This window comes from Colobus angolensis, unplaced genomic scaffold (assembly GCF_000951035.1).
Source record: "Colobus angolensis palliatus isolate OR3802 unplaced genomic scaffold, Cang.pa_1.0 Scaffold62, whole genome shotgun sequence".
NCBI classification, from domain to species: domain Eukaryota; kingdom Metazoa; phylum Chordata; class Mammalia; order Primates; family Cercopithecidae; genus Colobus; species Colobus angolensis.
In genome coordinates, this window is record NW_012119821.1 from 10,848,722 (window position 1) to 10,872,711 (window position 23,990).

A 23,990-nucleotide genomic window follows, 5' to 3' on the forward strand; every position below is an offset into this window, starting at 1 on the left:
GAAGAGATGGGGAGGTGGGGAGTGTCGCCCACGGTGCTCCTTGACTATGTCCCGGCAATTACCTTTGGAGTAGGGGCTTTGGGCAGGAAGGAGGCATGCATCGGCTGGGAGGAGGCGACGGGGGCCAGCGTTCAGTTCAGGGATAAACTTCCCGTTGGAGTGTTTAAGGGGTTGGGTGGGGGGACACAGGGATTTACCTGTTTGTTAGAGCTTTGACTCAACTCAAAACTTAACTAAGACATTAGTCAAAGGTTAACATAATTACTCTGATGGTTACTCTCATGGTGCCGGTTTGTTTGTTTATCCCACATGCAGGGGAAGTGACACTGAGAGGCGTCGGATCTCTTGGTCCATAGCCTCCACATTTCTTTTCAGCAGGATGAGGAGGGAGATGTGTGTCTATTCCTGGGGTGGGGGTAGTTAGGCCTGTGTCATGGTCATTCCCCTTCTCCCACCTCATGTTTTAGGGAGGTAAAGTTCAGATGGGGGAGAGAGAGAGTGTGCCTGTGTGTGTGGGAGACAGCTACTGTTGATACACTGTGTGAATTACTTTTAACTCTTTTGTGGTAATCACCCAGGCTGTTCAGTGGCCTCTTTTAAATCTTCTGCTAAAATATCTACTTTAAATTAGAGAATTATAAACGTACTTATTTTTAATGAATTAAGAAAGTAAGTCATTATTTTAACTTTTGTAACTCTTCCGATTCAAATGACATTTGCGCACAGATATAGGAGATAGCAAACTGTATCTAAGATGGGATATAAAATTAAAACTATATGCTTTTTAAAGATGTTTCTTCGAGGAATATTGGCTTTCCCCATACATTTAGAAGAAACATTACAGGAATTGTGAGAATAATGTGGAATTAGAAAGATGTGAAACTAGAAATCATTTTTCGTCAAAAAAATCAGATCTGGTGTGTAACATTCTTAATAGCTTTCTTTCTTTTTTTTTTTTGGAGATGTACTTAGTGTATTTTGTAATTATTTACAAACTTTGCTCCAGTTGTATCTTAAGATAAAATTATCTTATTTTGTATAGTTAACCTTTATAGTTGCACAGAAGATAAAAGATAAAAATTACATTTATGGACATTGGAAGAAAGATGTTATCAAATACATTGTGTGGCTTTGAGATATATTCTTAGCAGAATGTACAGACACTTCTGCTTTATGTGAACTTTCATTTCTGAATATGTATTAAGTAGAAGTAATTATTAGAATGGGGGACAGAAAGGTTAATTTTAATGTCATGAATGACATTTTTTGGGGAATGTTGAGAAACGATTATCTTTACTGATGATATATTGTAGTCATCCACCCCTTCTGCCATTCATCAGCTTAAACATTAGTGCATTACGTAATTATTGACATTTTCATCATTAGATTTTGCAAGCATTTACAATATATTAACAAAATCTTCTGTACGTGAAAGGCATTTATTACTTCCTTGAAAATAAAGAACTGGGATTAGTGGAATCAAGGAATTAATTCAACCAGGACCACCTTTACTGTGTGGCAAGGATGGAACAGTGGGTAGAATATGAAGATGAGTGAGACTCAGTACTGCCTTCAAGGGAGAAGCAGACATACACAGAGGTAATTCACAGATTCCTGTGGGTTTTGTTGGAGGTGTATTGGACGCATGGGGTGTGTGTGAGACACTAATTTTTGACTGGGAAATTTTGAATGAATGTAGAGCTGGTAACACTCCATCTGGGCCTTAACGTAGTTTAATAGGCAAAATGGGGGTGGAGGGAGTGATGGTGGGGGTAGTTTCCTGGGTGAAGGGAACAGCCTGAGCAAAGGCATGTGATTGTGTTATAGGGCTTGTTGAACTGGACATAAGGCTGTTTTGCCAGGAGGTCTTTGTGGGAGAAGCTATGAAAGTAGCTGGAGATCAGGCCATGGAAGTCCAACTTGTATTTAAAGATGAGTCAGTTGGAGGCATGAAGGTCCAAATGTACGGAACCTGTGCTACAGTAGGTAGGCAAATAAGGATAGTAAATTTAAGGAAACAAGTTATTACAAAATAGTCAATTGTCTATCATTGGCACTACTGAAGGGAAGCAGGAAAGTATATAATCCAAAACAATCTATACATAGTTTCGTTATATTTATTTATTTGCATTTTAATATGAGTGTGTCTGGTAATCTAGTAATTGGTTATACATGAAATCAAGCCAGACTGAAAAATGTGACTCAGGAAGAGAAGCTCTCCAGTTACTTCTCTGTGTCTCCTCTGATCCATCCTGTAATCCACTCCATGCTGGGAGTAGACTTATTCTGGTATAGTTTATTGGTTCAGATGTTTTTCAGAATGGAACAAGTAGTTGTTTTGTTCCAAAGGGCTTCCCAAAAGGATGTATCAAACTAAATAGAAGGAATGCTGAAGTATTAAATAACAAAATATAGGTCATTGAATAGTTACATTGTTGTTAACAGTGAGATTTACTGTGGATGAAGTGAAATGTAAAGAGTGTATGTTTTCACTGAAAGTGGTGTTAATGAAGTAATAATAAAGGAATCTGTACGTGAAGAAAATTGACAGTAACAGAGGGATGATAATATGAGACACTTTCACAGTTCCGGATAAATGTGTGTGAAGTTTTTAAGTCATCTTAAATATTAGATGACCCTAAAATGATGTAACCCCACACTTAATCATTATCAAAGGAGTGCTTAGGAAAAAAAAATCAGTTTATAAGTGCGTGTAAAATCATGTTACAGGGAAAATTGAAGGTTTTTTTCCTCCTAATTATTTCCCTCTTAGCTTCCTTAATTATTCCCTTCTTAGTATTCAAAAAGGACTTATAACTGAATTTGTGTTCCCTTCAACCTCCCAGTAACAACAACAATACCTCCTATAATTTATTAAGTTCATACTTTGATAGAGGCCATAAATGATACTATTAAGACAACTCTATGAGTTAGGTGGTGTAACCTCATTTTTGAGAGCAGGAAACAGTCTTCTGGAGTTTAAATAATGTGTGAAAGATACATCTTGGAAGTAGCAGAGTGAATATTTGAATCAGTTTTTTTTTTTTCCTGACTTCAAAGTCTTAATCTATCAATGATCTATTTTTTCTTATTTTCCGTCTTCATCCTTTTCCTGATCTTTTCTCAAGCAGCTGGCAATTAGTGGTATTAATTGATAGTATGTGTCTGAGTGTTGATTCTTTATGATGTAATTTCTTCAGAAGTGGCAGTTTTGAGGTATCTGTCTTTAATTGTGGGATTCTGTAGGTGCAGACAGTATGGTTCTGGTAATTTAAGGTACCTCAGAGCATCACCTTTTGCTGATCTGCAGGACAGAACTATGCTTGGATTCTTAATGTATAGAAATCAAGTGTGCTTTATTAATGTGAAATGATTTTCAGGAGCATCTGAGCTGCTCAGGAAATACGGAAGGAGAGATAAATGTAGAAATGTATAACTTTTAGCGACATAGTGGAGGCTGCTGTTAGACATTTTTTCTTTCTTTTTTTAAGCTCTCTCTGAAAGCTGAGATTTAGCAACTATAAATGTTTGGGCTTCCCTTCTATTATGAAACCTAAGGAAAATATGCATTGATTTGTTCTTAGACCATAGTGATTGGTTATACTCTCTCCTGCCACTTGGTGCTTATCATCTTAGTTATAAGAAATCATTCTTAACAATGAATTGAAGTATTGGGGAGATAAGACATACTTTTTTGGTTGCTTTGTTTAGTAATTATATGTTACATAGTTATAATTTATTGAAAATTTATGAGTAAGTTATGTCCACGTGGCTAAATCATGTCCACATTTTTCATAACTTTTCAATGGAATGAGATAAGATCTGATGATACTCTTTTTCTTAAATGCAAAGTTTAATGTTTTTTTCTCTAGGGTAGTAATGTGAGGTTGAAGTTGTATTCAAATTTATTACGTTTATTTAGATCACTTTGTGTTACCTGGAGTACTTTCTTTAGCTAATAGCTACATTTGGAAAAAAAGGGACGAGAGTTACCCTGTTACTCCGCCATTGTGTTCTTCATCAAAATGAAGGAAATTCATATAAAGTGCCAAGGACTATGTGATGCCTGCCACATAGTAGGCACTGTGTAAATCTTCTGTCCTTCATTTCAGAAGTTGCTGATAAGAATTTTAGAGGGTGGATTGGTGGGTAGACAAGCAAAGACTCTCGGGAAAACCCTGTTACAGGAAAATCTCTCTTACCTGACCTCTGCTTAACCCACTCGTGAGATTAAGTGATAGTCTTCATTCTCTCTGTAGAATTTGCTGACTGATGCTCATGCTACATTGAGTGACAGTAGCCTATTCTTTAGTTTGATCTTGAACTTTTATTTCCCCCAGTTACTGTATACTTACCAAGAGACATGTGTGTTTGTACCCAACACACTGTTATGACACTTGATGTTGTACTCACATAGTTTAATGAATTATTATTCAGTGAACTCCGAAGATAAAAAGGTGTTTGTATGAGAACCAGTTGGCTGCTTTGAAATCAAGTGAGTAGCCAAAATCAATTATGGTTGAAATAGATGAGGGTGAAATAATTTTAAATGATCAGGGAAAATAAAAACCTAATAATCTAAAAAATCTGCAATAATATTAGTTTTCACATGTTTGTAAAATGTCTTTCTGTGTTTAAGAAACGGAAACTGGAAATCACAAGTGTTGTTTTACGGGGAGTGGTTTTTGCAAGAAAAATGAAATAGAACTTTCATCAATAGACCCACACTTGAAGAAAAGGCCATACCTCTGTATTATAAGATTGTCTTGTGAATGGACATTTTTGTTTTAGTTGTAATAAAAATATATAGAGTTTGTAGATGTTGAGAAATGATTTCTTTTTTAGGCTAACTTCAGAACCGTTGATTAATTGTAATATATTAAAGAAGTTGTCTGCTTCTAAAACATCATCTTTCCTAGTTTACGCTACTGCTTAGAGATTTATTTAATAGCATCCTCTTTAAGGAAAAAAAAAAAGATTCTGGTATTCCCAGAGGTTCATTCCTTAGAGTGAATTGTTTAATTGTCTAGTCAGGTGATCAATCTATGGTTCTCACATATTTCCCAATATGGTCCCTAATCTGATTTCATAAGCTACCTTGCAACTTTTATATACTGTCAGGGTTGGAGGGGTAAGCCTTCTTATAGTTCCAACATCTCCTCCATCCAAGTAGGAATGCTGAGGTAGAGGAGATTGTTCTTTGGGAGAGGAAATGTGGCACCCTTGATATATACGGGAGCACTTGAGCCTCCTATCTCGCCTAGCTCCGTCCAAATGGAAAGGAGAACTTTCAGTTGAAGGAGCAGGAAGTTCAGGTTGGAGAAGGAGCGATATATGTGGTATGCTGTGTATTTTGGTGTAACCACATTGCTTGCTGAATTACAGTAGATGCTGAAATGGCACATTGAAGTATGAAGGTAGGGTGGGTGGCTCCAAGCTAATACTTGAGGGCTCTGGCCTGCCTCTCTGTGTTTTTCTTGGCTCTGTGTCTTCTGTGTGTTGGAGTCATCCTAAGGCCAACAGCAAGATCACATCTAGACATGCATTGGCCCGAGGAAGGAATGGATCTCTCTCTTTCTGTCTCTGTCTCTGGAAAAGCAAATAAATCTTTTGCATAAGCCTACCAACATACTTTTCTCTTCATATCTTATTGACCAGAATTAGGTCACATGTACATCCTAACTAGTTATCTCAAGGAAAGTAAGGTTATCATGGTTGGTTTCTACTAATCAGGAGATACCTTCTGCAATTGGTGTTGGGATTACATTTTTCTGTGTTAGATGGAAGAGGGAGGATATTTTTTAAAAATTGTGGGAAGGAATAATTTGGGGGATATGGATGTTAGAGAGATGATCAATAGTGACCGCTGTATCTACCTGTTTTGAAGCGATTCTCGTGCTTCAGTGTCCGAAGTAGCTGGGATTACAGGCACATGCCACCGCACCCAGCTAATTTTTGTATTTTTAGTATAGATGGGGTTTCTCCATGCTGGCCAGTCTGGTCTCGAACTCCTGGCCTCAAATGATCTGCCTGCCTTGGCCTCCCAATGTGCTGGGATTATAGGTGTGAGTCACCGTGGCTGGCCAGTTACTTTTTTTTGTTGTTGTTGAGATGGAGTTTTACTCTTGTCTCCCAGGCTGGAATGCAGTGGTGTGATCTCGGCTCATTGCAACCTCTGCCTCTTGGATTCAAGTGATTCTCCTGCCTTAGCCTCCTGAGTAGCTGAGATTACAGGCACTCGCCACCTTTCCTGGCTAATTGTTGTATTTTTAGTAGAGATGGGGTTTCGCCATGTTGGCCAGGCTGGTCTTGAACTCCTGACCTCAGGTGATCCTCCTGCTTCCGTCTCCCAAAGTGCTGGATTACAGGCATGAGCCATCGCGCCTGGCTGGATCTGAATATTTTAGGAGCTAAAAACCCTGATTTATTTTTTCATTGGCTAACTTTCAGTCAATAAAATAGGTGGTTAAGTTGAAAGATTATAATTTTTTTCTGTGAAACTCATGAAGCTATTTAATTTTAAATTAAAAATGTGTTCCTATAAACTCATTTAAAATTTTCTTCTGCATTGTTGCTTTCCTTCCTCACCATAAAGTTGCCCATACCTTTGATTTCATTGATTACTTTGCTTGGCATGTCTGGGGAGAATAAGTGAATTGAGGAAATGGGAGTTTCTTGGTCAGAAGGATTTATTTGGAATCCTGGAATACCAGTGAGATTGGAGGAAAGGATGGTTTTTACTTATTTTGAGAGCAGCAAAGTTGGTGAGGGAATGGGGAGAAAGGGAAGAACCATAGAATTTTAGAATTAAAGTGAATCATAGGAAGATTGAAATGCTCAAGTCACACTCCTGATTAGTAGAACTCTTATATCCTAATTACTAGTGTGATACTTTTTCTAAGTAAGAATTAGGAGGCCATAATAATCTTGCTTGCTTTGCAGTTTTGCTCAGGACTCTGGGCTACCACTGTAAATCAGTCAGCTAATCACCTTTAGTACAGATACCTGTGTTCTTAGGCTTTGGAAAAATTTAACCAGAAGTTTTCTTTCTTTTTTTCCAGTAAAATAAGTAAACAGACAGAATTTTTCAGCTTGCCTCAAGCAGTCAACAACGACAACATTGCACAGAAAGATAGACAGACACACACACACACACACACACTACCACACACACCCAATAATCTTAAACCTAGCCTGCTTAAATGAAAATACAAAAGCAGACTGTTTGGGACAATTTATTATTTTATTTTCAAGAAAATGATCTTAAACATTTCTTTACTGTCAATATATGTAAATGAAAGGAATATATATGTGCATATATGCTATACATATATACATAGGTACATATATGTATGGGTTGTAAGTATGTGGAGTAAACCCTTCCGTCTTCTGGAAGAATATTTATGTTAATAACAGTTGCTTATAAAATGGTGAGATTTAGGATGATTTTTATTTTTATACTTCCTGTACTTCTCTATGTTGTTTGGGTTTTCAGCTATCACTGTGCATTATTTCTACCATCAGAAAAAACAGTAATTTTTTTTTTTTTGAGGAGAGTAGAATCTTGGGGTGGGATGTGTTTACTACCAGTTTAGATTTTAATACGTAACTTTGCTTTCCTTGTATATTACCATGAATAAAGTGTGCCTCAAGTGTATTGATACTTTGCAGTTTTCTTTATGTTTAAAATTGGATTTATTAAAATTACTTCTCTTAAAGTTTTAAGTTGAAATTGGCCATATAATATCTTTTGGTACAAATATATGTTATAAAATTAGTGGACTTCTGAATATTTTGAAATTATTGTGTTATCTGTTTTTTTAATTTGTTTGGTTTGACTTCAGGTGGTATACTAGGCCGTGTGTATTAGACTGTGATTTATTAGAGTTAAAATTATATTCAGAATTTCCTTTAGCAAAAAGGGAAGTGAAAATTTTTTTTTTCTTTACACCCAGTCTGTGTCATGTTTATTTTCTGTTTCTGTGAAATACTTATTTTATATTCTAGCAATGAATACTTTCAAGTGGCAGGCAAATATATTAGGTAATCAGGACAGAAGAGAGAAAATTTCTGGTATTCTGTAAGTCTTAGTGTGTGCAAATTTATGACTATAGGACCTTTTAATAAAATTCTAATTTGGAGTACAAATTCTAATTTGGAGTACAACAAGAGTCTAGTATTGTTTTGGAGATGAAACTAGTAGGCGTCAGTTGTAGATGACACTGAAAAAAAGTGTTTATAGATGCGTATTTTTTACAAAACATTATTTTCTTTTCTACATTTATTTTAGGGAATCTGACAACAGTCCGACTCTCCCTACTTCAAAAATGTAAATCTTTAAGTCTTAAAGGTGTGAAATCTTGTGATGCCAGTTTTTATTTAAAAAAAGAATCTTTACTGAGTACTTTTTCTGTCATATGAGCATCAGGATATGTTGTAGCTGATGTGTCTTTATATAATTGAGATTCTGCAAATGTTTGTAGTTAATATAATCAACTCCTTAAGATAATTGTTTTGCATATTTTCCGATATCCTTGAAAGTTGATAAGTGGAATAATGCATATTGTGTATTTGCTTATTATTGTATGCTTTGCTGTTTACCTTAATACCCTACTAATGAAGGTGGTTTTTTGAAGACTGAAAAGAAATCCTGAGCATTTGGGAATGAGAATATCCAATAAGCTAAAATTAATTTTACTATACACACTTGTTTACAAATTTCCATTTGAAAATTAGTAATTTTTCTTCTGTGACAGAGTAAATGAAAGAAGTAAAATGGCCAATTTTAAAGAGAGTTCCTGCAGTCCTTGCTATGGGGCTGGGAATGCTAACATTTAACTAAATAGATGAGAGGAGGGAAGGGTTTGTGGAGAAAGTTTTTACTAGTGGTTCTTGGCCCGACTTCATATTACAGTTTTCTTGGCAGCTTAAAAAAAAAGACAGATGTTGGGATCCTACCCATGCTAATTTATATTCCATAAATAATCAGTAGGGCCCGGAAAGGGCTAGGGCATTGATATATTTTAGGATTTCTACAGACGATTCCAGTGTGCTGCAGGGTTGAAAATAACTAATTTCTCCTTTATTTTACACTCTCCTCTTAACCCTTTAAAAAAATGAGTTTTATTTTCCAACTGTCTTTTTAAAATTTGGAGTGGAGGTATGAAGATGACACAGAAGAAAATGCAAAGAAAATATTAGCAAGAGAATCAAGTTAAAGTAGTGGTTTCTGTTCATAGCTTCATACAGTTAGTTGTTCCTCAGTAATTGGTTCCAGGACCCCTCACGGCTACCAAAATCCAAGGATGAGCTGGGCGCTGTGGCTCACCCCAGCACTTTGGGAGGCAGAGGCAGGTGGATCACGAGGTCAGGATATTGAGACCATCTGGCTAACATGGTGAAACCCTTTCTCTACTAAAAGTACAGAAAATTAGCCGGGTGTGGTGGCACACGCCTGTAGTCCAGCTACTTGGGAGGCTGAGGCAGGAGAATCACTTGAACCTGGGAGGTAGAGGTTGCAGTGAGCTGAGATCGCACCATTGTACTCCAGCCTAGGTAACAGAGCAAGACTCTGTCTCAAAAACAAAACAAAACAAAACAAAAATTTCCAAGGATGTAGTCAAGTACCTATATTAAATGGCACAGTATTTGCCTGTAACCTTTGACACCTTCCCCTATACTTTAGGTTATTTCTAGATTACTTGTAATACCTAATACAATGTAAATGCTATGTAAATAGTTGTTATGAAGTATTGTTTAGAAATAATGGTTAAAAAAAAAGTCTGTACATGTTTAGTACAGATGCTTTTTTTCCCTGAATATCTCAATCTGAGGTTGGTTGAATCCAAGGATGCTAACCTCACTTAGCATCCTTAGTGAGGCCTCTATATTCATTGCTCATTAGCAGTCTTTGATAAGTATAATGCCAAAGTTAAATAATTTCTAAAGCTTGGAAAGTTTGTTATGGGGAAATTTATCAAAAATAAATTAAGGCATCAGTTAAGTTGTTTCTGGAAATCTTAGGAGACCTAAGTGATATCTTTAAAGTTATTACAAATTATAAGAGGGCAAGAAGTGTTACTAATAAAGGTATTCATTTTAGGTTATATTTACCATATTTACAATGTCATTGAGTTGTATTTTTTATGGAACATCAGGATAAAAGGGTTATTTAGTATAACCGCACTTCTACTGCTTTATTCTTTTTTATACCACTGTTGATGAGGAACGGTCTCTGTTTTTTCCCGCTCAGTGAAAATATTTTACCTTAGTTATAGTATATTGTGTTTATTGCATATAGATTATATTGTTTATATTGCATATAGTTTGGAAATATATACACGTAAATACACTATGATAATAGGGTTTTATTGGGTTGTTGCATCTCGATATCTGGGACAAAATTAGGGTCCTTTTAGTGACTGACTTGATGTTGCTTCCTGGGTCAGGAACACCCTCAGCAATTACAGTGTTTTTTCTGTGACAAAATGAGAGCAAGCCATTTTAGGATGAGTTCAATATATTCAATTCAATGAACATTTTTTGTGTGGTGGCAAAATTGGATTTGGCAGTTCTATAAATTGCAAGGGTTAGATTTCTAAAAACTGCCCTGATAGGAGAATGTGGTACAGAAGTTTAGCACTGGGTAGGGTTTAGAGGACATGTTGTGTGAACCAGTAGGAGACTTTTGGAATTATTCTGGATTTACTAAAATACCACAATAAAATTGGTACATGATAAAGAGTAATGAGTATCGTTCTATAGGACCATAATTCCTTTTCAACAGTTCTAACATCCACAGCACTCTGAAAACCAAAACTTTTTCCGTGTGTTTGGCACAAATTGATTTTTTCACAAAATCTGTTCTGACTGTTCTCTTTATTTCATATATTTAAAGGTTTCATTGTGGAAATAGCAAATGTTTGATTATAGTGTGCTGTCCCAGGCTTTTCTGTACTATCCCAGCCTTCTCTAGAGGTGTTGTTAAATATATGGTGTATACCCACTGTATCACCTGTCAAAAATCTCCAGACATTCTGAATTCTAAGACATGTTTGACTGCCAGAATGTTGGAAAACGAGCTATGGACCTGCATCAGCCCCTTAATAGAAACTACTCCATATCTTACTTCTCTGAGGTGGAGTTTCAGTAAGATGCTAGTAAATTCCTTCTGCCTTTTTTCTTGTAAATATATAAATGCAAAATGGCATTTTATTTGAATCTGTGTTAGTTTCTTTAACAGTTGTTGAAAGCTCTCCTGGGTTTTTGACACTAAGTTATTAACTCTGGTCACTGTAGTCCCAGAAGCATTGTGTAATTAGGATGCTTGAGATGGAAAATGTTTTGGGTAACTTTGGCATAACTGAGTATTCATCAAACACTCTTTTTAGTCCTTGGGGTTACATAATTTTACCTTTGCACATGATAACTTCATGCCAAAGCGCCTACAGGCAGCCCTCTCTTTTACATATCTTGGCTTCCTTTTTTAATAATAGAAAGAAGCAGGGGTGTGGTTGCAATGCCTCTGTTTTAGTTTCCTTAAACTTCCTTAATTTGTTTTTAAGACTTCATTTCAAATATATTTATATCTGCTTTGGCTTATTCTTATTTTTTGCCTCCAGTTCCTATTCCCATACTTTCTGGTTCTTCTCGGTTCTTTTCCTCTTCCTCTTCCTCCCCCACTGTAAGATAATATTCCTCAAGAAGAAAAACTTGTAGTTATGGTATTCTGTATCAGAAAAATTTTCTGCCTGCCAGAAAGGTGACAAATAAATTTACATATTTTAGTATTATAGTTCCCTAAAGAGGACTTTTGTTTTAAGGAAATGGTTATTGTACCTCTTATGCAGAGGTAGTGTTCTGTGTATGTGGTCTCTTTGCTTTCTTTCCATCCTTAAACACTGAAGGATAATGGGAGGGGGAGCACTAGTGTTGTATGCATTTTAAGCTATGTTTTCAAGTTCAACAAGATAACAGGCACTCTCTAGATCCTAATAGCAGCATGTGAAACTTACAGGTAGCCATTCTTCTCCACCTCAAGAATAAGGTTTAAAATTTACACAGTTAGGTTATATGCACTGGCTTTGTGCTCGGAAAGCACTCGAATTTTATTGTCGTTCGTATCATATTTTGTTGCTTGCTTAAGCTATGTGATGTCAGGCGGGTTGTCTTGTTTGCCATTTGTATTTCCTACCTTTAGCACATAATAAGTCTTTAATGATCACTTATTTGTTGAATAGATTGTTTCTTTTTTTTTTTTTTTTAAATCAGGGAGAATGTTAACATGGGAGAACCTTGATTAAACGCCTTGCAAGGTACCAAGCTTATCCTACACCAGTTGTTTGCATTTTTTTTTTTTTTTTTTGAGACAGAGTCTCACTCTGCCATCCAGATTGGAGTGCAATGGTGCGATCTCGGCTCACTACGGCCTCGTCTCTGGGTTCAAGCACTTCTCCTGCCTCAGCCTCCCAAGTATTTGGGATTATAGGTGTGTTCCACCATGCCCAGCTAGTTTTTGAATTTTCAGCATATTGACCAGGTTTGGTCTCAACCTCATGACCTCAAGTGATCTGCCCACCTCAGCCTCCTAAAGTGTTGGGATTACAGGCATGAGCCACCACGCCTGGCAGTTTGCATTGTTACAGTTGTATGAGACAATCTCAAACACATAAAGTGTTTCCAATTTAAATAAAATAATAAACACAAGCATCTGACTTAGCTGCTCAGGCTTAAAAGTAGAAATACTGGCCGGGCGCGGTGGCTCACGCCTGTAATCCCAGCACTTTGGGAGGCTGAGGCAGGCGGATCACGAGGTCAGGAGATCGAGACCTTCTGGCTAACATGGTGAAACCCAGTCTCTACTAATAATACAAAAAAAAAATTAGCCGGGCGTGGTGGCGGGCACCTGTAGTCCCAGCTACTCGGGAGGCTGAGGCAGGAGAATGGTGTGAACCCGGGAGTCGGAGCTTGCAGTGATCCAAGATCGTGCCACTGCACTCCAGCCTGGGCAACAGAGCAAGACTCTGTCTCAAAAAAAAAAAAAAAAATGTGGAAATACTTTACAGAAATATTTTTAACTTTATTTTTAGAGATAAGGTCTCACTCCGTTGCCAAGGCTGGAGTGCAGTGGGATAATCATGGCTCACTGCAGCCTCAAACTCCTGGGCTCAGGTGATACTCCCACCTCAGCACCCAAAGTTGCCAGGACTACAAGCATACGCCACCATGCCTGACAACATTTTATTTATTAATTTTTTGGTAGACACAGGGTCTTGGTATATTGCCCAGGCTGGTCTTGAACCGGCCTCAAGTGATCCTCCCACTCTGGCCTCCCAAGGTGTTGGGATGACAGGCATGAGCCACCCAGCCTAGAAATACATTTTTTTTTTTAAATGGCAGAAGTTAAAATTAAATGTATTATTGGGTGGCCAGAACATTTGGTTAGAGGAAATATTCTTTTTTTTTTTTTTAGCATTTCAATTACTTACTATTTTAAGATATTTTTATATTAGTTTTTCTCTCTAAAATTCACTCTGCCAATAATCAAAACACAGAACAGTTCTATCACCGCTTAAAATTCCCCTTGCAGTCAACTTCTCCCACTCCTAGCAGCCACTGATTTGTTTTCTCTTTCTATAATTTTGCTTTTTCTAGAATATCATATAAATTGCATCATGTGTTATATAACCTTTTGATTCTGGCGTCTTTCACTTTGCAGAATGCATTTGAGAATCATCTATATTGTAGCGAGTGTCAGTGGTTTCTTTTTACTGCTGAGGAATATTCTGTTATATGGATGTACCTCACCACGTTTATCTATTTGCCCATTAAGAAATGTTTCATTCATGTACAGGGTTTGTGTGTGTGTGTGTGTGTGTCTATGAGCATAATTTTTTTTTTCCTTGAGTAAGATGCTGAAGTTGGGATTGTTGGGTCATATGGCAAGTGTGTGTTTAACTTTATAAGAAACTGCCAAACTATTTTTCAAAGTGGCAGTACCCTTTTTATTCCCACTGGTGATATAGAAGAGTTCTAGTAGTAAGCAGTTCTAAAATTTAAGTTGGCTGTATTGAATCACTTTGGTTTGTTAGCGTGATTGCACACCAGCAATACTGGTATAGTAATATCCTGAATGTGATATTTTTATTGCTGTAGATCTGTCATTTAGAAATACTGATTTACGGGAGCCTCATTTTTAAATGAATGCAATCTTCATTGTGTTCTGTAACTATTGTTTCTTGTTCAAGTAATGTAGTCCTGACCTCTATAAGAAAAACTAGGCTTTTAAAACCTTGTGTTCACATTGGGGTTTAAGGTACCTTTGGGTCAATTCTCTGTCTCTGTCTTAAGGCTTTCATAGTTTGGGGGAAGAAGTCTCTTGATTTAGCTGGGCAGAAGGAAATCCCATCTCCAGAGAAGTAGTAGTACTTTCAGCTTGTTTCTATCATCTGTTGCACGTTTCATTCTAGAATTTTGAAGTTGTTAACTTATTTATAATTTACAATCAGTTGTAGTAAATCTGTGAGGAGAGTTGACACATACTTACCCAAACATCATTACCCTTAAATGAGCCTTTTAAATTTGTGGCCTTTGCATATACTAGGCTGTGTATTAGTAGTTATATATTTTTATACTTTAGAAAATTATCACTGTAGTTGAGAAGAATGAATATAACTTTGTTATGAGAACCACGTGTGATACAACCACTGACTTTTCTGGATGTACTTTCTCATTTAGTTAGCATTATAGGGAATGATCTGATAGATAAATAGCATAGCCTTTTACCAAAATACATTTTATTTTATTTTATTTTTCTTTTAATGACAAACTTTACAAAGTAGTACTGTTTTCTCCGTGTTTTCTGAACATATTCAAATCTTGTTAGTTTAGGGCTCTCATTCTGAACCTCAGCTATAAACTGCTGTTTTGAAGAGATGTCTATAAACCTATTGATGAGGATAAAGTTGTTTGTCTTCCTTGTTCTCAGTCATAATTTTACTAGTCACTTCAGTTTTCTGTTTTAATTTGTATTCTATTATAAACTTATTAGAGTTATTTGAAAATGAAAGTGTCTGACTCAAGTGGAATTTAGAGGCTCTTATTGTTTAATGAAGAGAATATACATTTGTAACCTCCTTTAGTGAATTTCTTTTTCTTCTGGCTCATAGCTTTGTTTTGAAGAGTTGAAATCCCCGTGTAAATGACCTTTGATTTGTGGAGTGTTATTCCACCTGTAATATCTCTTAGAGCTATAAATTGCCTGTCTGCCCATGACTTTCTCTTTCCTCCTTTATTTGAAAAAGTGATGATCGTATAAATTAACATTCTTAAATTTCTAAGAGGTTGTTCAGTCATTTATTCATTTATTCACTTATTTATTTAAGAAACTTTCAATCAGTGTTGACTGGTATGTGTTATAATAGATATTAGGGAGACAGAATTGAATAAAATGACTCTTTTCCTTAAGGACATCAGATTAACAAATGGAGTATCTTAATGTTAAAGAGTGAAAACGTTGTCCCATATCTTTCCTCTAAATTGGTAGTGAGATGCAGAGGTTTGATCAGATTCGGTTTCAATTGTTTTTTCTTCCATTGGGAAGATCAAAGGTTGTCTTTCTTTTTGGAATGTTAGCAGTCATTGATGATTCTTGCCTAGTCCATTAATTTACTAAGAGTTGTGTAATGGTTATAATTTAGTTGTCATTTCTTATTCATTTATTAGCTAGAGTACTTTTAAAGAGAAAATCCCCCTCACCAATTAGAATTTATTCTCATTATTCAGAGATTCCATATTTGTAAATTTACTTGCTTTAACCCTAAACTCAGTAGTCCCAGTCATTCACAGACAGGTGCATACCCAGAGTGGCAAAAATTTTAAGTCACCCAATGTGCATGTTCCCAGTTGAGGTTGAATAAGGTGGTTCTCCACTTTCTGATGAAAAGCTTGCTTTTTGCAAGCTATTTATTACCTTTTTCCTGGTGATTTCACTGTTTAAAATGGCCCCCAAGCGTAGGGCTGATGTGCTGCTGCCTAGTGGTCCTAAGTGCAAGAGAGGTGTGATAAGCCTTATGGAAAAAATTCATGTGTTAAATAAGGGGAGTTCAGGCATGAGTATAATGCTGTTAGCTGTTAGTGCAATGTTAATGAATCAGAGATGTATATTAAATAAGGTGTCTTGAAAGAGAAACATACAAAAAACTAAACTATGTATCGATTGGTTGATGAAAGTCTTGTGACCAGAGGCTGGCAGACCATAACTGTATTTGTCTTGGAAGCAGTGGTTCACTATTTGAAATTACTTTATAAAACATAACTGCTGATAAATCAGCTGTTTTGTGGTTTTCCTGAGATTAAAAAAATTCTTTTAAATCAGTATTAAAACCGTACTCTAGAAAGTTGTGGGTAATGGAATTAGATAGATCATTAAGACTCCTGATGAGATCTTTTTGAGGGCAAGTTCATCACTGTATTTCTAGCACCTAGACCTGTACCTATGTCTAGTACATGGTAAATACTCAGTAAATATTTGTTGAATGAAAATAAGCATCCCAAAATTTCCTTGATGGCTTGCAGTTTAAATTTTATAGCATTGTTAGGATTAGGGTTTGCAGTGGAATTTCTGATTGTAGATAGTGAGACGACCTGCTCACAGAGGTTGGTGTGGTGAATATTTCGGTAATATAAATTTAGCATGACCTTGGCTTCATTTTTGATTCCTGTCATTCATAAAGATGAAGGTGCTCTTTGCTTTTCTGGGCTTATGTATAATAAATACTTAGGAGACCGTGTATTTTCAAATTAGATATTTCTGCTGGGTGCGGTAGCTCATACTTATATGAGCACATTGGGAGACGAAGGCAGGCAGATTGCATGAGCTCAGAAGTTTGAAACCAGCCTGGGCAACATGGCAAAACCCTGTCTCTACAAAAAATACAAAAATTAGCCTGGTGTAGTGGCATGCACCTGTAGTCCCAGCTATTTTGAGATATGTTCGAGCCACTGCACTCCAGCCTGGGTGACAAAGTGAGACCCTGTCTCAAAAAAAGAATAAATATAATTATAAATAATAATTATAAATAAATAAAAATTAAATATTTCCTCCCCTTCCAACTATTGAGACATATGGACTATGATAAAGGGTTTTACAAATGGGAGTGTAAATTCACTTGTGAAATTGAGAATAGAAGGCATAAAAGACATTTTGAGGATCTATGAAATGGTCAGATTGTAGTTACTGGAGAACAGTGAGATCTGAATAATTTAGACTATTAATTAGACTTCCAGTAATATTTATACCTAGGAAATTTAAATTTTAATAAGGTTTCTCATTTAATAATTGACTTAATTGTAACTGATTATAGTATAGTATGTTTTGATGATACTCCTGTGCCATAATACAGTAGCTTTTAAACTGTAGAAATACTTTTTGATTACTGACCCAATGATACATGCACATTCATTTAAAGCCTACAAATCTTATTAAATGACTTATCCTTATTACATATGTGCACTCCATTTTCTTTCCTCTTTGGTACTATTTTATTTAAAAAAACTGTTGTCTGAGACTCATTATATTGATTAAATGGTCCACTAATGGGCCCTGATCCACAGTTTGGAGAACATTGTTGAAACAAAACTGGGTGATAATTTTTGAAAGCTAGAAATTCCTGGGTCTTAATAGGAATGTACAAAGACATCACTGAAATCAAGTTTCAAAAATATAAAGTGTTGTAGATGATAGTTACTAAATCTTTCTGGGATAAAAAAAAGTCTCTGTAGTATGTAATTATAGTAGTATATAATTATATAATAATGCTTCAGGTGGTTACTTTTAAGAATTCCTGTCTTTTTAATGTAGATATTTAAATAAGTTAGTAAACTGAGAATAATTACAGACTTGAATAGAAGTCATAAATATTACCATTTATTCACACATGTGGCTTTATGCTACATTAAATCTATGTCTGTTATTTTTAGTAGTAGATGGATTAAGGTTTCAGTTAAAGAGGCAAAATCTCTTGTAAAAATTAAAATATAAAGCAGTATAAGTAACTATGTTACAAAAAATTGTAAGTTGGATATTTCTGTGACTCTTCTCTCAGTAGTTTATATTTTAATGGGTGACTAATTTTTAAGTTTTCAAGATGCATTTTTCTGTTCTCTTCCTTGTAATTTTTGAATCTAAAGCTTCTGTGAGGGAAATTTTCAGTTTTTGCCATTGACTGCATCTGCAGGTATAATACAATACTAAGATTATTCGTAGATCTTTTTAGCAGCTGGTATAATTTTAATGTATGCTCTGAATTTTGTAGCTAATTCTATTTCTAATCATATTTTTGTTTTTGCCCGACTACTAGAAAGTGCAAAAAATACATTTGCTTTGAATGGGTAATGAAACTCATGGTATATTGTTAGTATTATGTAGTTTTATTTCTAAGATTTTACTTCTCTGCTGATTTCTTTATGTAAATCTTTTCTTCATCCTTTTTGTAGTGCATGTATTACAAACTGCCCTAAATAAATTTTTATAACAAAGTTGGCTTTTAAATAAAGTGCCGATATTACTTAAGTTTTTAGGATAGATTGCTTCTAAGAATATATTTATAAAGCCATTCAGTGGGAAAATAACAGTATTCTCTTCAGTGGTTCTTAACTTTTTTTTAAAGATCATATAATCTTTTGATATCAAACCTGTTGAAAACTATGGATTTTCTCTTTAGAAAATTCTCAGGAAGTCTATGGATTTCAGGTTAAGAACTCCACAGCTGTCTCCACTATTATTGATGGAGTCTGTTTTCATTAAAAGTAAGCAAGCAAAAGCAAAAACTGGTTTGTAGAGGCACTTAATACTTTGCACTGTTAATTTTTTTGAAGTATTCTTTTCAAATTTGACAGTGCTTTTTAGCTATCTTTAGGATGCAAGTTACTCATTTGTTGATAGTAGAATTAATAGATTAAATTAATGCCCGTATATGGAAAATATAAGCAGTAGTCTCTTGCCTCTTATTTCTAGTCTTTGAATTTTTCAGTAGATAGAACCACTTTTAGTTATTTCAGTTTTAAATGCTTCAGGTGGTTACTTTTATGAATTTTTAATAATTAGCATACACTTTTCTCTTTCATACTATGACAAATTTTTGTATTTTTAATTCTCCACTAAGAATGAAATTTTAGCTCACATACTCCCACTTTCTCTTGTGTCTTTAAATGTTTGGGTAGTTATTAAGTTTACTTCATCTCTTACTTACTGCTGACACTTGAAATAATGTTCTTACATCTCTATTTCTTGTTCTAGTAAATTTTTAGGTTATCTTTTAATTCCATACTTTGCAGGATGCGGGTATTCTTGCCCCATCCTTCCTTTTACCTTACCTATTCCCCATTAACAGCGGAGCTTCTGTCAGTTTCAATTGTAGTATTATTTTAACACTGTCAAGGTTGGTTAAATTTATATTTTTACATGACTTTTATCTTGCATTTTTTCTTTTTGGTAAGGTTGAATTTAAGAGTTGAAAATCAGTTATCTATCTTACAGTATTATGGCAAGCTTTTGAATCAAGTAGTATGATAGAGTTGCTTTGCTTTCCTTTTTAATATTCTGCGGCCGCTTTTGGCCCCAGCTCAGGAAATTTTCTTTTATGATTTCTTTTTTTAAATTTTCTCTGTTCTCCTTGTTAATTTTTATTATAAGTTGGAAGTTGGAGATATTGGATTGTTTCCATTTTTTTCTTTTTTTTAATGTCTTTATATTTTTGTTTTAAATATTAGGATTATTCCCCCACTTTGTTCTTGTTTATTCCATTTAATGCAGCATTATTTTGTTATTATATTTGTAAGTTAATTGTACTTCTCAAAAGCCCTTAGGAGCTAATTGTTTCAATTTTTGCTGCTGTTTTTAAAGTTCTCTTCTATTCTTCAAATGATCTGCTTCTCCAAGAGGTATTTTTTTTATTTGTTTTGTTTTTTTTTTTGAAAGAGAGTATTTTTCGTATTGTTAGCTTTCCTGATGTATCTAGTGGTACTTGATTGTCTTATATTTGTGATTGAGGGACTAGGCTAGTATTTCTGGGTAAATGATTTAGGTTTCTTTTGCTGTTCTGTTTGCTCTGCTGTTTTTTTTCTTCATAAATTTCTTGGGATCCTGTACATGGATGGGGCTTATTGACTAGAAATGTTTAGAGATAGAAAGAACTCATTTATTCATTTACAGTATGAATTAACTGTCCTAGGTGCCAGGCAATGTGCTAGGTTCAGAGATCATGGAGTTACATATACTAGAGCCCTTGTCATCAAATAACAACAGGCAATTACAAAACTGCATATAATATAAGAATATCCTTAGAAATTTCCAAGTCTAATCTTTTTATTTTATAATTATTAAAATGAGCTTAGACAGATTTAAGTGTCTTGCTCAATGCTATACAACTAAATAGGAGCTAAATGGGATTCCAGGACTACTTTTGTTTAATTCTGTGCTCTTTATAATAGTACTTAGTCTAGCAAGCAGCATTAAAGAGGTCTGGAAGCAGCTATCAAGGATCCCAAGACTTGGGAGAATTGGTGTGTTGCAGCAGGATACAAAGCTTGGGACTTAGGTATAAGAGAAGGTTATGCTACCTTATATAATACTCAATCTTAGAAAATCAGAGCTAGAGATTTTTCTTGAGGGCTTGAAGAAATAAGCAGCCATTTTGGAGAAGCCCACATGGCAAACTATAGGCAGCTTCTAGAAACTGTAGGCAACCTCTAGAAACTGACGGTGGCCTCCATCTGACAGCCAGCAAAAAGCTGGGGGCTCTCAGTTATACACTGCAAGCATATGAATTCTGCCCACAATCTGAAGGAGCTTGGAAGAGGATTTTTTCCCCACTTGAACCTCCAGATGAGAAAGTGTCCTAACCAATACCTTGAATACAGCCTGAGCAGATCACTTAGCTAAGCTGTGCCCAGGCTTTGATCCACAGAGACGGCAAGATAATAAGTTTGTGTTGTTTTAAACCTCTAAGTTTTTAATAAGTTGTAACACAGTAATAGAAAACTAATATACTTGGTCATGTCCACGTGTGTTGTGTTGTTCAGCATAGTGCCATTGTGTAATAAACACAATGCTTTCTCATCTAATTTGAGAACAAATAACACTCCATTGTGCATTAAAAGCACGACCGTGAAAGTCCACTTTCTGTATTGGTTTTGACATGATCTATATGCATTGGTAATAAAAAAAATAAGTACGATGTAGTTGTAAGTTATGTGTGTGGCACTACTGTCAAGTTATAACTATGCCACTGCTATCATTCTCTGAGCAGCAGCGTGAAGTGATAAGAGCACCACATATGGTCTCTGTCACAACTATTCAACTCTGCTCTTGTAGCACAAAAGCATCCGTAACAACATGTAACCAAATTAGCATGGATTCCTATACCATTTTATTTATGAAGTCTAAACTTGGATTTCTTATCATTGTCGCATGTTATAAAATATTATTCTTCTTATAATCCCCCCCACAACTATGTAAAAATGTAAAGACTATTCTTAGGTCCAAGGTTCTATAAAAATAGGCAAATAGCTTGCAGGCTGTAATTCCATGACTCCTGGTATAGACAAACATGGAGGCAATTCTAATAATGCTTGGTAGGTGCTATCATAGGGAAAATATTATAACATACTAAGACTCTTACTAAGAAAATATTTTAATTAAAATTCTAATTTGTTAAAAGTATATTTGAAAAGTAAAAAAAAATACATTATTACAAGTTTATGAACACTTACCTGAATGTACTAAACTAGATGGAATAAAATAGGAAATGGCTTAGTTTCTCCCTAACCACTATTGTCATCTGTATATTTTGATTATTTTCACTTCCCGACTCATGAATGATATCCTAGTCCATTTTCAGTGATTTCTTGTTATGTATCTTTATAAGAATAGTTCTATTTTCTCAATGGATTACTTTTCAGATATCAAAATGACCTGTTCAAATTTTGATGTTCAATTTTAAGCTAACTCATCACTCGTTCTGCCTCTCCCTCCCTCCTAGTTTCAGACGTGACAGTTGACTCTGGATCCTCTATCGAGGAAGGGAAGTAGGTGTTACTTCTTCATTCTTCTTTCTTCCATTCTCCCATTCATTAGCTGCCCCTTGCTCCTCTAGGGTTCATGTGGAATAAGAAAGGGAAAAAGCAAAAGTCCTTTATGTGCTTTTAAATGCTTCTATTGTGGAACAGTTTTGGTTCCCCAGAGTCTTCATATGGACCTCTTATGTAAAATGAACCAACCCACCTACACATATTTCTTTACATAAGTATTTATATGCATGCACAAGCATTAAAAACTTTGGAGCATACACATTGAATGAAAACTAATGATTCTCTCTGACAAGGGCAGGTGGGATGGAGGACAAGGGGTATGGATATCCCAAGGGATATTTTTACTTCATTGTAATATTGGAATTCTTATTACATGTAGCATGCGTTTTTTTGGTATTTGATTAATTGAACATAAATGAAAAGCTTTATATTGAAAATAACATGAAACTTTGCCAAAAGAAAACTACTTCCTTCTAAATTGAAAAAGTACAGAAGGGATTGTTTTTAAAAAAAGCTTCTTAAAGCTAGATAGGAGGAATTAGTTCTAGTTTTCTGTACCACTGTAGGGTGACTATAGTTAACAATAATGTGTAGTTTCAAATAGTTAGAAGGAGTATATTGAATGTTCCCAACACAAAGAAATCGTAAATGTTTGAGATGATGCCTATGCTAATTACTCTGATGTGATCACTTTATAGTATGTGTATTGAACATCACCATGTATCCCATAAATATGTACCATTATATGTCAAATAAAACTTCTAAAATAAAATATTAGGTTCATTATCTATTAAAAAAGTGGCATTAAAAAAAATAATGGGCAAAGGACATGAATAGACATTTTTCAAAAGAAAATATACACATGGCCAACAGCATATGAAAAAATATTCAGCATCACAAATCATCAGGGAAATGCAAATTAAAACCACAATGAGATATCATCTTACTTCAATCATAATGACTGTTACTAAAAAGACAAAAAAAATCACAGATGTTGGTGAGGATGCAGAGAAAAGGGAATTCCTGTACACTGTTGGTGGGAATGTAAATTAGTGCAACCTATGTGGAAAACAGTATGGAGACTTCTCAAATAACTGAAAATAGAACTACCACTGGATCCAGCAATCTCACTCCTGGGTATCTACCCAAAGGTAGAGAAGTCAACATATCAAAAAGATACTTGCACTCCTACATTTATGGCAACACTGTTCACAATAGCGAAGATACAGAATGAACCTAAGTGCCCATCAAAGGATGAATGTGTAAAGAAAATGTAGTGTATATATATAATAGAATACTATTCAGCCATCAGCCATAAAAAAGAATGAATCATGTCTTTTGCAGCAACATGGTTAGAACTGGAGGTCATTATCTTAAGCTAGGAACAGAAAGTCAAATATCACGTATTCTCACTTATAAGTGGGTACTAAAAATGTTTATACGTGGACTTAGAGAGTGGAATGACACACAGTGGAGACTTGGAATGGTGAGGGGGTGGGAGGGAGTGGGATGATGAGAAACTAATTAGTGGGTACAATGTACATGTTTTGTATGATGGTAAAAGCCCCGAGGTTGACCATATGCAATCTGTATTTGCAACAAAATTGTACATGTACCCCATAGATTTGTATAAAAACAAAAGCAGTATTTTAATGTACGTTTAACAATAATGGTATACTGGGGAAAACATACATGTTGAGATGAAACATGCAATTTTTTGTGTGTGTATGGGAGAGGTTGTTTTTAAAAATCATGTTTTCAGATGCAATTTACATACAATGCATATATTTTAAATATAGTTTGATGAGTTTTGGCAAATGTATATATCCATGTAATTGCCTTCCAATTAAGATATAGAACATTTCGATATACAGGAATTGAACTCATCTCTGCACCAAGCG

The 23,990-nt window shown here is 35.2% G+C and overlaps 1 protein-coding gene across 1 annotated transcript in view; it reads left to right on the plus strand.

Annotated features, from left to right (window-relative positions):
- Positions 1 to 1,460: 1,460 nt before the first annotated feature.
- The window catches only part of CSNK1G3 (casein kinase 1, gamma 3), a 103,940-nt gene continuing 81,410 nt past the window's right edge, over positions 1,461 to 23,990 (plus strand). Inside the window, exon 1 of the mRNA XM_011963720.1 lies at positions 1,461 to 1,599. The gene's annotated coding sequence lies outside the window, so the exon portion shown is untranslated. The remainder of the gene's footprint in view (positions 1,600 to 23,990) is intronic.